Here is a 13,515-nt window from a genome sequence, read left to right on the forward strand (position 1 = left end):
CCTGGCACCATGCCCAGCATTACCAACAGAGGCAGTACTGCCCCTAAAGGAGTACCCAGTCTAATGGCAAAAACAATTAGTGGCAAGTGAAGGGTGCGATTAATGACATCCCTGGAGGCGGACAAATGACTTCCCTGCTGTGTGATGACCAAATTCCAGGTGAACAGAATCGGGAGGGTCATCTTAGGCAGGAAGGACATACACAAAAGTGGTGGAGGGAAGGAGCCCAGCTGATGACCTGTGAGGGTGGAGCTGAGGGTGCAGGAGCAGAGCGAGCAAGCAGAAGCCAGACTGCACCGGGGTGGGCCTTTTGGCTGTGACTCCGTCCTGCCAACGATGGGCCCCGGTCCACTTGTGAAAACCATGATTCGAAAGGGAGCCGGTATTTCCGATGTCTTCCCCAAAACTGTCTGAGCCATATGCCCATCTGTCCGTCACCAAGGCCTTGGAAAAGTGTTCAGTGTCTGACTGTCCTCCAAGAAACACACACATCAGCAGCAACCCATGTCTGATTCCTGTCACTGTCATCAGTTTCACCTGTACTTGAACCTCATCTAAATGGAATCATCCAATATGGACTCGTTTACCTTTGGCTTCTTTAGCTCACTGTGTCTGTGAGATTCACCCCTGAGTAGAATCCTTTTAAAACCTTTGTTTCCAACATTGAGGGTTGGGGTATGAAACTTGAGGGAGCCCAGACTTAACAGTTTTCTAATCACCCCACCACAGAAGCAGGGCTCTCATGAAAATTAGCTTTTATCCTCTTCTTTTAAAAGCTTACACAGAACATAAGCCTCAAGGACCATGATATATAGTGAGCTGCCCCAGCCATACTGAGCAGCAAGAGTCTCACTACGGTCCACGACTTAAGAGACTCTATTAAATTCAGGGTGGATTTTCTATGCCCAGTGGTTTTCCATTTTTGTCTTTTAATTTTTGCTCTAAGGACTTAATTTTAACAAAAGAGCCAAATTACCACCATGCTTTAAAATGAAGTTGTTTAGGGAAGTTTAAAACAGGCTTTAAGAATATGGAGCTTTAATTAACTCTGGAAGATGGTAATTAAACAGCCCCTGTGCCCTGTCTCATGCTTTGCAAAAGCAAAGAAGAGAGACCAGCAACTGGAGGTTGGCAAAACACTGAGCCACCTAAAGAGCTTTAATGCTTCTCGTATCTCAGCTGTACCCTCAGACCAGCGACGTGGGAATCTGTTAGGTTGGGACCTAGACACCAGAATAGTTTTTTAAGCTCTCAGATTCCCATGTCCACCAGAAGTTGAGAATCTCTACTTTAGGCTGATTGACAGCTGTGGACAGTGATGGGGTGAGAGACAAAAAAGGGGAACGGGTGAGGCTGAGAGACAAGGAGAGGGCGTTGCACAAAAATACATCTCAGCTTAGGAAGGAACCGAGGGAACCTCAGCCAAGCCACAAGTCACCAAAGGACATTTCCAGCCTCTCAGGAAGAATTCTGTTGTGGGGTGAACTGTGTTCCCCAGATATTGAAGCCCTACTCCTAGTACTTCAGAATGTGACTCTGCCTTTAAAAAGGTAATAAGGTTAAAATGAGGCCACTAGGATGGTCCTTATAAAAAGAGGAAATTAGGGCAGGCAAAATACCAGAGCCACATGCATGGAGGGATGACCCTGTGAAGAGGCAGCGAGAGAGCCACCATCTATAAGCTGAGGAAAGAAGCCTCAGGAGAATCCAACCCTACCAGCACCCTGATCTTGGACTTCCATCCTCCAGAACTGTGAAAAAATGAATTTCTGTTGTTTTAAGGCACCCAGTCTGTGCCATTTTGTTATGGCGGCTCAAACAGACTAACACATTCCATGTCAGCTCTTTGGCCATATGTGTAAAGAGTCTTACAAGGGTTATTCTCTGGCCCAGTGTCTCCACTTCTAGGACTCTATCCTATACATTAATCAGGAATGACCTTAAAAAATTATCGGCTAAGATGGCCATAGAATATTCTTTATAGTTGTAGTTATTGGCAATGTTTGATAGTGGGTGAATGAAGGAATAAATGATAGCAATCAGATCAACTGAGCAAGAAGTTATTAAGTTACCGAGATTTTTTAAGTTGCATATTCAGCATGATCTCTCACCTATGTGAAAACTAATTGTTCTTAATCTAGATCAAGGATCTCATCCTGAGATCTCTTAACCCCATCCCAGGATGCTGGCTGTGTGTCTACTTTCTTTGGCCTCCAGCATCTAAGTTACCTACAGGTAGCACCCCCTCCTCACCACACATGGACCCACAGGGAGTCTTCTAGCTTTCTAGCTTGTACCCCTCTATCCCAAACCCATACACAAGTGTGTATATATGAGAAATGTATTGAGCTGTAACTGCACTTTACTGCATATAAATTATGCATCAATTTTTAAAAGTATTTTGTAATGCAAATGGAAAAATGCTGGAATTTAATAGATACCTACACAGGTTGACTGATACAGAGTCTGTGGATCTGGGAAAGGCAGGGACAGGAGGCTCAGTTTCTCTTAAGTTGGCAGTGTGGAATCAGGGAAGGTTCTGCTGAGAGGTGGCTCCTGTACTAAGACTTACAGGCTCAAAGAATGAATAGTGGAGATTGAATGTCTCAGATATTCTCATTCACAGGCTCAGAGGCCAGTGGGGGTGCGTTCAGGTGGGAAGGTGGGGCTGGTAAAGGATGAGGGATGTGACAGGTCACCAGAGGGAGTGGTCTGTTGTGCTGAGTCCAGGAAGGATCCTAGCATGGCAGGTCAAGTGATCTGCTTTGTCAGTGATCTCTGCTGGGGGGTGGAGGTGGGGACTGGGCAGCTGTCCCAGCTGTGGGGCGCAGGGGAGAGTGGGGGGATGTGGAGGTGGAGGAAAGGGTCTACATGATGTGGCTGAGCTCCCAAGTCACTGTACTTTGGGATACAAATGAGTGGGCCCAGGCTGGAGGGCTAGGCTTTGTAGGTCTGTGAGTGTGAAGGGGAGCAGGGAACTGATTGGGAGCTTAAACTTTGGGAACCAAAGAATATAGACAGAAGGATAGGGCGAGAAGATCTCAGGAAAAGGTCTTGGTTGTGGCCTTGAACCCATACTGGGTCAGGCTCTTGGGTGATCTGTTTTCTCCTTGTTTGGGTTTTTTTTTTTTTTAATATTTATTTATTTTTGGCTGCACTGGGTCTTTCTTGCTACACATTGGCTTTTTACTCTTTAGTTGCAGGGCATGGGCTTCTCATTGTGGTGGCTTCTCTTGTTGCAGAGCATGGGCTCTAGGACCAGGTTCAGTAGTTGTGGCTTGTGGGCTCAGTAGTTAAGGCACACAAGCTTAGTCACCCCATGGCATGTAGAATCTTCCTCGACTAGGGATCAAACCCATGTCCCCTGCACTGACAGGCAGATTCTTAACCACTGAATCACCAAAGCAGTCTCTCCTACTCATTTTATTTTGTAATGACCTTTTTGTCCCCTCACCCCTTACCTCAATTTATAGAGGACAACACTAAGGCCCAGGAAAGGGTAGAGAGTTGACAAGGAAGGGGCATGCAGGTGGGTTAAGCAATGTGAAGCAACCATGTAAGGGACCTGCTGGTGTCCTGGCCTTGGCCTGGGGCCAGCAAGCCCACTCAAGCTCACTTCAGAGCAGCCTGGTCCAGGAGGACCTCAGAAGAAACCCTCCCCCTGTCACCTAGTGAAGCCCGAGCCAGTCATTTCAGGAGTGTGAACCAAATATGATGCAGAAATGTGCCTGACCTATCTGTACAAGTTAGCAGCAGTTCCTTCTGAATTTCTGTTGGGTATTTTGCTTGGGTTTTTTGTTTTTGTATTTGTTTTAATTATCTAGATTAGCATTAGGTGAATTCCCATGATTAAAGGGTCCCCATTTTGTAAGACCAGCTGTCAAAGTGGAAGTAAGCACATGCTGGGTTTGCCCACCAGCTGGTGTTTAGTGGACAGAGGACAGTGGGACCTCTCCAAACCCCACTGTCCACCTTGTCATGAATTAATATCTCCTCACCATGTAAACAACACGGACTTTGTAAATGCAACTCTTTCCTTAATGTTTTAGTACAACATTTGCTCTTGTAATGAGTTGAGACCCCAGTATCACTATTCCAATGCAAACTAACCTCTTTTCCCAGCAAGGCCACTCCCTGGTTTCTGGTGCTGGAGGGACTGAAGGGGCAGGTTTGGGATTGCTGGGTTGGGAGTTATGAAAGGAAGACAGAAAAAAGAGATCACCATAAGTGAAGACCTACCTGGGTCTGGGCATATACTCACAATTGTTTGATGAGGGTCTGCACCACAGAGGCGCCACCTCATCTCCCTCTAGGCCTTTACTTCTGCCATTCCTTCCTCCCAGCATCCCTTCCTTCCACCTCTCTGTCCAGCAAAATCCTACCACATCCAGGGCCGGCTTAGTGAAGCTGGGCTGGACAAGCAGGCAGCAGAGAGCTCAGGCTTCAGGGAGGGAAGACCTCTCAGGATGGCTGTGAAGATCTCACGCTCACAGCCACTATCAGGGCCACCTTGCTCTGGCACCAGGAGCTCGTCCTCTGCGATCTCCCAGCCCTTGCACATTTGTAAGCTTTGTTTCTGCCAGTGAAGAAGACGTGGGTTCAGTCCCTGGGTCGGGAAGATCCCCTGGAGGAGGAAATGTCAACCCAGTCCAGTATTCTTGCCTGGGAAAGCCCATGGACAGAGGAGCTTGGCAGGCTGCAAGCCGTGAGGTCACAAAGAGTCAGTCACGACTCAGCAACTGAACGACAACAACAATGCTTTGTTTCAGAAAAATAAGCACTGAACTTGCAGGACTGAATATATTCTAATATCCATTTTTTTGAAAAAAAAAATAAAATAAAATGACTATTTATGTAGACATGAATATAGAACATTTGGGAATGTATGCACATATATAAGAGATATGTCTTTTTAATACACTTTAAAATTTATTTTATTTATTATTTATTTTTTATTTATTTATCTTTGGCTGTGCTGGGTCTTGCTGTGCACGGGTTTTCTCTAGTTGCGGCGACCAGAGGCTACTCTCTAGCTCTGGTGCACGGGCTTCTCATTGCAGTGGCTTATCTTGCTGTGGAGCACGGGCTCTAGAGTGTGCAGGCTTCAGTAGTTGTAGCACAGGGGCTCAGTTGCCCTGAAGCATGTGGGATTTTCCCCAACTAGGGATCAAACCCATGTCTCTTTTCCCCTGGCTGAATTTGCCTCTATCCCCAACATGCCAGCCCAGGCCAGGGCACAGTGCAAAGTGGGCAAGTGTTTGTTAAGCGAATCATGGAGAGTGCAAGGGGAGAGTGCACCCCCCTTGAGACAGGGACATGATGTTATTGCATCACAGTGCTGGAAGGGCACTCAGGAGTCCTCAGAAAATATTTGTTGAATGAGTGAACAAATGAACAAGAATCCAGTCTCAATGACCATAAATTCTGAGTTTATATTTCTGAACCAAACGAGTTTTTCCATATTTTTATTTACTTATTTGGCTGTGCTGCATCTTAGTGGCGGCATCAGGATCTTTAGTTGTGGCATGTGGGATCTAGCTCCCTGACCAGGAATCTAACCAGGCCCCCTGCATTGGGACCATGGGGTCTTAGGCACTAGACCACCAAGGAAGACACTGGGCAAAAGGTTGTAATTAAAAAATTAATACAGTGCTTTAGTAAAAAAGGGACTCTACTTCAATATAACAACAGATGGTTGCCTAAATAAATTATATATGCTCCCTTAATGAAGTCAACTGCATTCATAATAATTTGGGGAATTTCTAACAGGATGAAAAAGGCTGAGAATCTAACAGTAAGTTTTTTTAAAAGCATGACACAAAATGGTGTGACTGGACCACCAAGGAAGGAATTAATGGTTTTGTAATATATTAATATTAGAAACCAAAGACACAATGAAAGAAGGTACCAACCGAAGAGGTCTTAGAAATGTGTATTCAACAGGTGTAAATTTTTTTTCATTATAAAGTAACAGAATTATACTTCAGAAATTTGAAAAAAGAAAGAAGAAAAGGGTATACTCACACCACGCTAACATATCCACTCTCTGTGTTTTCATGCACTTCCTTCAGGTTATGTGAATGTGTGCACATTTACCGAATCTACATGTTACCTAGTAGACTGCTCACACCATTTTGTATCATGCTTTTAAAAAACTACTCAGCTTTTTTCATCCTGTTAGAAATTCCCCAAACTGTGAGTGCAGTTGACTTCATTAAGGGAGCATATATAATTTATTTAGGCAACCATCTGTTGTTATATTAAAGTAGAGTCCCTTTTTTATTACAGCACTGTATTAATTTTTTAATTACTAGCTTTTGCCCAGTGTCTTATAATTTTACTCTGGGGTGCCATTCAAAGACGTTTTAGCACCTCAGATCCTTGTCTCTGGAAGCAAAGAAGAGCTGGGCCATATCAAAGTGAAAGTGAAAGTCACTCAGTCGTGTCTGACTCTTTGCGACCTCACGGACTATACAGTCCATGGAATTCTTCAGCCCAGAATACTGGAGTGGGTAGCCTTTCCCTTCTCTAGGGGATCTTCCCAACCCAGGGATCAAACCCAGGTCTCCCACATTGTAGGCAGATTCTTTACCAGCTAAGCCACAGAGGAAGCCCAAGAATCTCCAGCAGATCTTCCTGACCCAGGAATCAAACGAGGGTCTTCTGCATTACAGGTGGATTCGTTACAACTGAGCTATCAGGTGTCAAAGTGGCCGGGCCACACATTATTAGTTTACCAGTCCACGCTAGATAAGGAGCTTCCGTCAGAGTTAATCACTGCTTCCTTCCTGGAGAAAGTCTTGCTACAAAGAAAAGTCAGCTGAACTAAACAGTGAGCCTGGTGTCACAGTGATGTACATTCTGGTGCAAGCTCCTTACTCCTTCTTGGACATTTAACCAAAAATTCAGACCAGTGCTGGTCTGAGGTCACATCTTGAGTAGTACTTGTCTAGACAGCTTCATTGAGCATGAGTGGATTCAACGGGAAATCCACCCTCTGGGGGGATTTGTGCTTGGGTTTGGAAGGAGAGTAATAACCTCCCTGCCTCCAAGCCGGAGTTGTGTTGTGGCCTTCCTGGGCAGCCACACACAAGGGTACTCCATCCCGCAGCTGCTGCTCCCACGCTCTTGGGAGTCTGCGTTATATTCCTGCAGGGTGCACTGGTACACACAGGTGGTCGGTCACCTGCACGCTGCTGCACACACGTGTGCACAGCCAGGGCTGCCCCTGGAAGAGAGAAGAGCCAGGGAAGCTCAGTCTGAAGGGCCTCCATGACAGTTGTGCTGTTGACGCATTTCATAGGACCCTTAGGCTAGCCTTAAGGACAGAACGTTTTCAACTGAGTTTTAATTATTCTCAGAAAAACAAAAGGAAGGATTTTTAGGATTTTAAGCTGAAAAGTGACGTAGTCAGGTTTGCATTGTAGAAGGAGCAACTGTTCTGTGCAGAATAGACTAGAGGGGGTGAGACCAGAAGTGAGGATTCTAGCAGGAAGGTGAGAACTAGACTGGTAGGTTCCCCCTCCTCCCAGGCTCCAGCCACAGCTTCATCATGGCAGGAGTATACTCTGTTAGTCCTGGACTGTGGGCTTGGTCTGTGACTTATTCTGGTCAATGGATGGAATGGGGCAGGAGTGACTGGATACCAGTTCTGAGACTTGACCTTAATTAAGAGACTTCACATGTTTCTACCTGCTCATCACCAGGAGAAGGATGTGCCCAGCTAGCCTGTGATCCTGGAGGGTAAGAGGCATACATGCCGCACATCCACCCCTCCTGCTTGTGGATTCGCGGGTCAATGCAGCGGAGGTCAGTGAAGGTACAGAGCTGGGAGGGAGAGCTACCTGTTACTGTAGGCCACAGAGGCTCATGGCTGTGTGTTAGGCAGCAGTGCTGCAGCAGCAATAACTGATACAGCGAGGATGGGAGGACGTGAACAAAGCCAGAGAGGGCCTAGGCAAGCAGATGGAGTTGGTGGTCATCAGGGCGGGTGGGTGAGACAGATGGAGCATCTCTGAGGGCTTGGATATTGGGCTCAGGTTTCCGGGCGGCTGGAGGGGCAGTCCCTGTGCTGGAGGGCTTGGGGAAGAAGGACAGAAGTGACCTCCTGCATTAGAGTTACGTCAGCAACTCCCTCTCCTTGCCCCGACTCTGTTTCTTTGATTCTGAAGGAGTCTGGGGCCTGTCTGTGAGGAAAACCCCTTGGGGGCTAAACCACTGAATGGGATCACCTGCATCCCTGCCACCACACTCAGTGATACTCTGGCTCTGTCAGAACCCCTCACCACTACAGACTCATTGGAACAAGTCCTGACTTGGACAGGGGGTGAATTAGTCTTCCCAGGCATGGGAGCCACTCAAGGGAGGTCCTGAGATTTCCTAAGGCTTCCTGCTGAGAATGCAGTCTGTTCTCATTACTTTCATTTTCTTAAAATATCTGCCTTTGCATCAGTGAAACTGGCCAAAATGTTCACTTCTTTATTTCCAGCGAGACAAGTGGAGCTCAGTTTTCATTGGATAATTATTTTCAATTAAGTGATAACAATCCTGTTTTGTGCAAAAATAATCTTGTCCAAAGACCAAACGGTTTATCCCACCCAAGAAACAAGGAGGCAATGGCAGGGAGACCCATCAGCATGTTTTCCATGAGGTGCAGGGCTGTCCCTCCTGGGGCACCTCTCACCTCGTGGGCCACGTGGCACCAGTGGCCTGGTCTGCCTGCTGATTCCCTGCACTGCAGCTGCCTTGTTCTGCCTTGAACCGAGAAGGAAGCACCTCTTGGCAACTGCCAGGTACTGGAAAAGCAACTGGTGCTGAGAAGGGCCCTGAACAGAGGCAGGAGACCTGAGTTCCAGACTAGCTATATATCCCCATGCAAGCCTTCCTGCCTCCCGAGGACACATGTGCCTTGGAGTACTCCTGAATGGTCTGGTCACCCTGCTGACCTCAGCCACTGCCCTGTCAGGCCTTGATATCAGGTTTGAAGAAGCCATAAGGCTGTTCACTTGGCTGTAAAGGCAGCACACCCAGCCAGACCCATCCCTTGCCACACCTTCTGATACCCTATGTTGTGTGTACAAGTTATTTTGAGTCGCTTTACTTGCTCACCACTCTTTGGTCCATCTTACAGAGGTCTTCACAGAGTCACGTGGGCCTGCAAGTCTCATTACTTTATGGTGATGTCATACTCCCACTTCAGACTAGAACTCTTCACTTCCGCTTTCAGTTCTTCTCTACTGTTGTGATTCTGGGTAACACCCCTCTCTACCGATTCAGCTGCCGAGAACATCTCCCACCAATGTCTTCCTTCTTCCTAATGCTATATTTTCATTATGAATCCAAAAGAAGATGAAGTTATAATTGTGCACTGAGAAAGACTCTTAAGTTCATACATTCCTTATTGAACTTGAACATGATCACATTTATCAAGAACAGCCAAATACACAGTCCAGAAACCTTTTCCCCTCACTGAGGCAGATCAGCTGAGCTCCAGCTCTGTGCAGGTGGTGGTAGAGCCCTGTGGCCCCTACTGGCCTCCTAACTTCCACTCCCCACCCCACATCCTCCCTAGGGGACCTCAAGGAGGCCTGGGGAACAATTTGGGAGAAATATGAGGAAGCCACGATAACACGTGCAAGCCTATTTTTAAACAATCAACTCTGCCCTTGAGGAAAGAGATCAGTGTTTGTGTGGGATGGGTAGGGGGTGGATAATGTGGTTGATATATTAAGTAATATGAATTATTTGTTCTATATTTATTTATGTGGAAAGATGTTTATAAATATTTGTGTGAAAAGAGTACATATTGCTAAGTGAAAATGAAATGAAAATGAAAATCTGACAATACATATGATCCCATTATTGGGGGAAAAAAGAAAAACTGCCTTCCTGCTCACCCTCCTATTATTACTTACATAGAAAGAAATGAGGATTAAGGTGATCCAAACAAAAAGCTGATGTGAATTTTTGTGTCCAGTATTTCCAATATTTGATGCTTCAGGAAAGATGCTACCAGAAACCAAGGCGGGGAGGAAAAAACCCTCCAAAGCTCTTGTTGTTCAGTCGCTCAGTTTTGTCCAACTCTTTGCAACCCCACAGACTGCAGCACTCCAGGCTTTCCTGTCCTTCACTGTCTCCTGGAGCTTGCTCAAACTCATGTCCATTGAGTTAGTGATGCTATCCAACTTGCTAACCATCTTGTCCTCTGTCACCCCCTTCTCCTCTTGCCGTCAATCTTTCCCAGCATCAGAGTCTTTTCCAGTGAGTTGGCTCTTTGCATCAGGTGGCTGAAGTATTGGAGCTCTAGGTCTATGAAATTCACCACCCACCCCAAAAGCCTGAAACTCAGGAGGCCTTTGGACATCAACTTCATGCCATCAGCAGTGGATCAAAGGAATACTGATCAGAAAAGCCAGCTTTTCCCTCCTCCATCCTCCCCTAAGATTAGCTAAATTTCCCCCAGGCTGGTGGAGGAAGATGAATGGAGGGTAAGCATGAAAATGTAATGCTGGAGGGCTTTTGAGAAGGGGCCAAGTCCCTAATCTCTTGCTCAGAGGCTTGGCCTGGAGGTGGGGGTGATAATAGCCCCTCATGAGCCAAGGATCTGAGAGCAGAGAGGACTGCAGCCTTGCTGCACTGCTGGGTTTAGACACCTACCTAGAATGGTGTCTGGGTAGGTGGGAGAGTGGGAGAGGCTGACGGGAGAGCCAAAGACTTCCAGGGTGCCTCGGAGGGTACCAGGCTCTTTGCCAGGCCCCACAGCAGGTATTGCTGTCCCTCTGCTTTTCCAGCCCTGGCTGGTGCTCCTCAGAGCTCAGACAGTCCTGCCACTGGGTGGCCAGGTTGGGGACAGCCATCGGGCTCCATACTGGAGTCTCCTGTATATTCACTGGTGTACAGTTCTCCTACCGCCCTGGTCACTGACAGATGAGGAAACAGAGGCTCAGAGTGGTTACATGGTTTGTCCAGGTCACAGAGTGGAACTCAGACCATGGTCTGACTTCTTGTCAGTTTCAACTGACTTCAGCCCCACATTCTCTTCTCAACTAAGTGGAGACAAAAAGATCAAAAGTGACGGTGCCAGGGCCCCGAAACCAGACTGGACAGGAATTGGGAGAGAAGAAACCGTGGAGCCACCATACCTCTCAGGTAGTTTGCTGTATTCAAATTAGATGGTGCAATCTCCGTGAATAAAGTTACCATTCCCAAATGGATCACGCCCAATTTAAATATATAAGAGACCATTAATGGGCCAGGCTGTCTATTAGAATTTTGCACCAGCATCATTTGTGGTGTGGTTTTGCTGATATACAAGGGGCACTATGGATATCACAAGCATGAGGCACCCTTGGCCTCGGGCTGGCTGGGTGCTGAGGGCCAGAGTCATCCAAGAAGTTCTGACCCACTCTCCTGAGGGTTGGAGAGCTCCCCTCTGTCCAAGAACATCAGATACCCTTCCCTGGCCCCAGCCACCCTCCCCATTACCCAGCTGAGTGACCTTGACAAACACTGCTGATGGGTTTCCCTGAGCTAACCCTGAGGAGTTCATCAAGCAGGAAGTTTATGGAGGAGGTTCCTGGATCAACATCTGAGGAAGGACAGGGAGGAAGCAGCCATGGGCAAAGAGAAGATTCTAGCTGCTAGACAGGCTCAGTAAGGAGGGGAGACCCCTGAAGTGGAATGTCAGTGGTGTTCGGAGTTACACAGAGCAAGCCGGCCAGGCCTCAGTGGCCCCACATAGGTCCGTTATAGATAACGGGCTGCCTGGGAAGGGAAGTGACCTTGGGCAGTCAGTGGAAGTGACCTGAGACCAGGCAGCTGGGCCTCTATGGAAGAGGATCTTGGCAGGCAGCAATGACGGACGCTGTCTGGTGTTGCATCCTATCTGTCCAGTGAGGGTAATCCTGACCCTGCCTCAGGGTCCCAGGGCAGAAAGAGATAATGTATGTGAACCTAAGCTCAGGCCTGCATAGAGAGGGCTGCGAACCTAAGCTCAGGCCTGCATAGTGAGGGCTGCGAACCTAAGCTCAGGCCTGCATACAGTGAGGGCTCAGAACATGCTGGCCCGCATGGCTCTGTCCTGACTCAAAGTCCAGGATGACCTGCGCTCTGCTCCCTTGGTTTCGTTCTCCTTCCCCAGCATCCAGAAGGTGTCCAGCCTCTCTTGCACACCTCTACTGACAGACAGATCACTGGTTCCCAAGTCAGCCCAAGTCACTGTGAACACCTTTGTTTATCGTTTATTGTGGTATATACATAACATAAAATATACCATTTTAACCCGTTTTAAGTGCACAGTTTGGTGTCACTGAGTATTAATATATCTATAATGTTGTGTCACCATCACCACTATCCATCTCCAGTACTTTTTTATCTTCCTGAACTGACTCTCTAGACCCATTAACACTAACTCCCAATCTCCCCTCCTCCACTCCTGGCAGCCATCATTCTGCTTTCCATCTCAGTTCATTTGACTACTCTGGATATAGTATATAAGTGGAATCATACCTGCAGTGTTTGTTCTTTTGTGCCTGGCTTATTTCACTCAGCATAATGTCTTCAAGGTTCACCGTGTTGTAACCTGTATCAGCATTGCATTCCTTTTTGTGACTGAATAATATCCCATTATGTGTCTATACTGCATTTTATTTATCCATTTATCTGTTGATAGCCAGTTGGGTTGTCTGCACCTTTTGGCTCTTGTGAATAATGCTGCAGCAAACATGAGTGTGCAAATATCTCTGCAAGTCCTTACTTTCCATTCTTTGGAGGATATACCTAGAAGGGGGATTGCTGGGTTATGTGGTAATTCTATGCTTAAGTGTTTGAGGAAGCACCATAGTGTTTCCCACAGCACCTGCACCTGTTGAGTGGCTCTGACTGAGAAAACCGTCGTGCATGCACTGGGCTCCGCATCCCCATGGCTTCCCTCACTGGCTTTGCCCTCAAGGCCGTGTCCCTCAGCTGCCTGCTGAGCCTTGATGGCAGCCTGAGAGCCTGCTGGGCTCTCTCTGCTCTGGGCAGGTCTCCCTGGGGCCCCATGTCCCCTGAAGTTGGGTCTGCTGGTACACATGCCTCTCAGGGCTCCCCTCCAACCATTCTTTGTAAAGAGCACATTCTCTAGAGAAATTCCCCCAGGCTGGGAACATCCAGGCCGCCCTGTTGTGGGGAGAGGGGGCCTCAGAGTTGGGAATGAGCTTGTGGTGGTATGTGGAATGCACCCCGTACCTCAGCCTACCCCACCCACCAGCTGGTTCTCTGACCCTCACCCGCTCCTTTCCCTCACTCCCCTCCAGCCACATGAGTCTTTCATCTGCCCTCTTCCCAGCTCAGAGCTCCCCTCATTCTTACCACACAGATTTCAACTCAGAAGTCAACTTCTGAAGGAGACCCTCACTGACTACCTGGCATGAAGTCCCCCACTTGCATGCTTTGTATCACCCTTCTGGCTTGGCTTCCTTCACTGAACTCACTGCTGTCTACCAGCAGGTAAGTCCATGGGTCTGGAGCTCCTCT

General features: G+C 47.5%; 1 pseudogene; it reads left to right on the forward strand.

Annotated features, from left to right (window-relative positions):
• The first annotated feature begins 336 nt into the window (after nucleotides 1-336).
• LOC128052068 (60S ribosomal protein L23a-like) overlaps nucleotides 337-13,515 on the forward strand; it is a 32,502-nt pseudogene continuing 19,323 nt past the window's right edge.

Source organism: Budorcas taxicolor, chromosome 8 (assembly GCF_023091745.1).
Source record: "Budorcas taxicolor isolate Tak-1 chromosome 8, Takin1.1, whole genome shotgun sequence".
In the NCBI taxonomy this organism is placed as follows: domain Eukaryota; kingdom Metazoa; phylum Chordata; class Mammalia; order Artiodactyla; family Bovidae; genus Budorcas; species Budorcas taxicolor.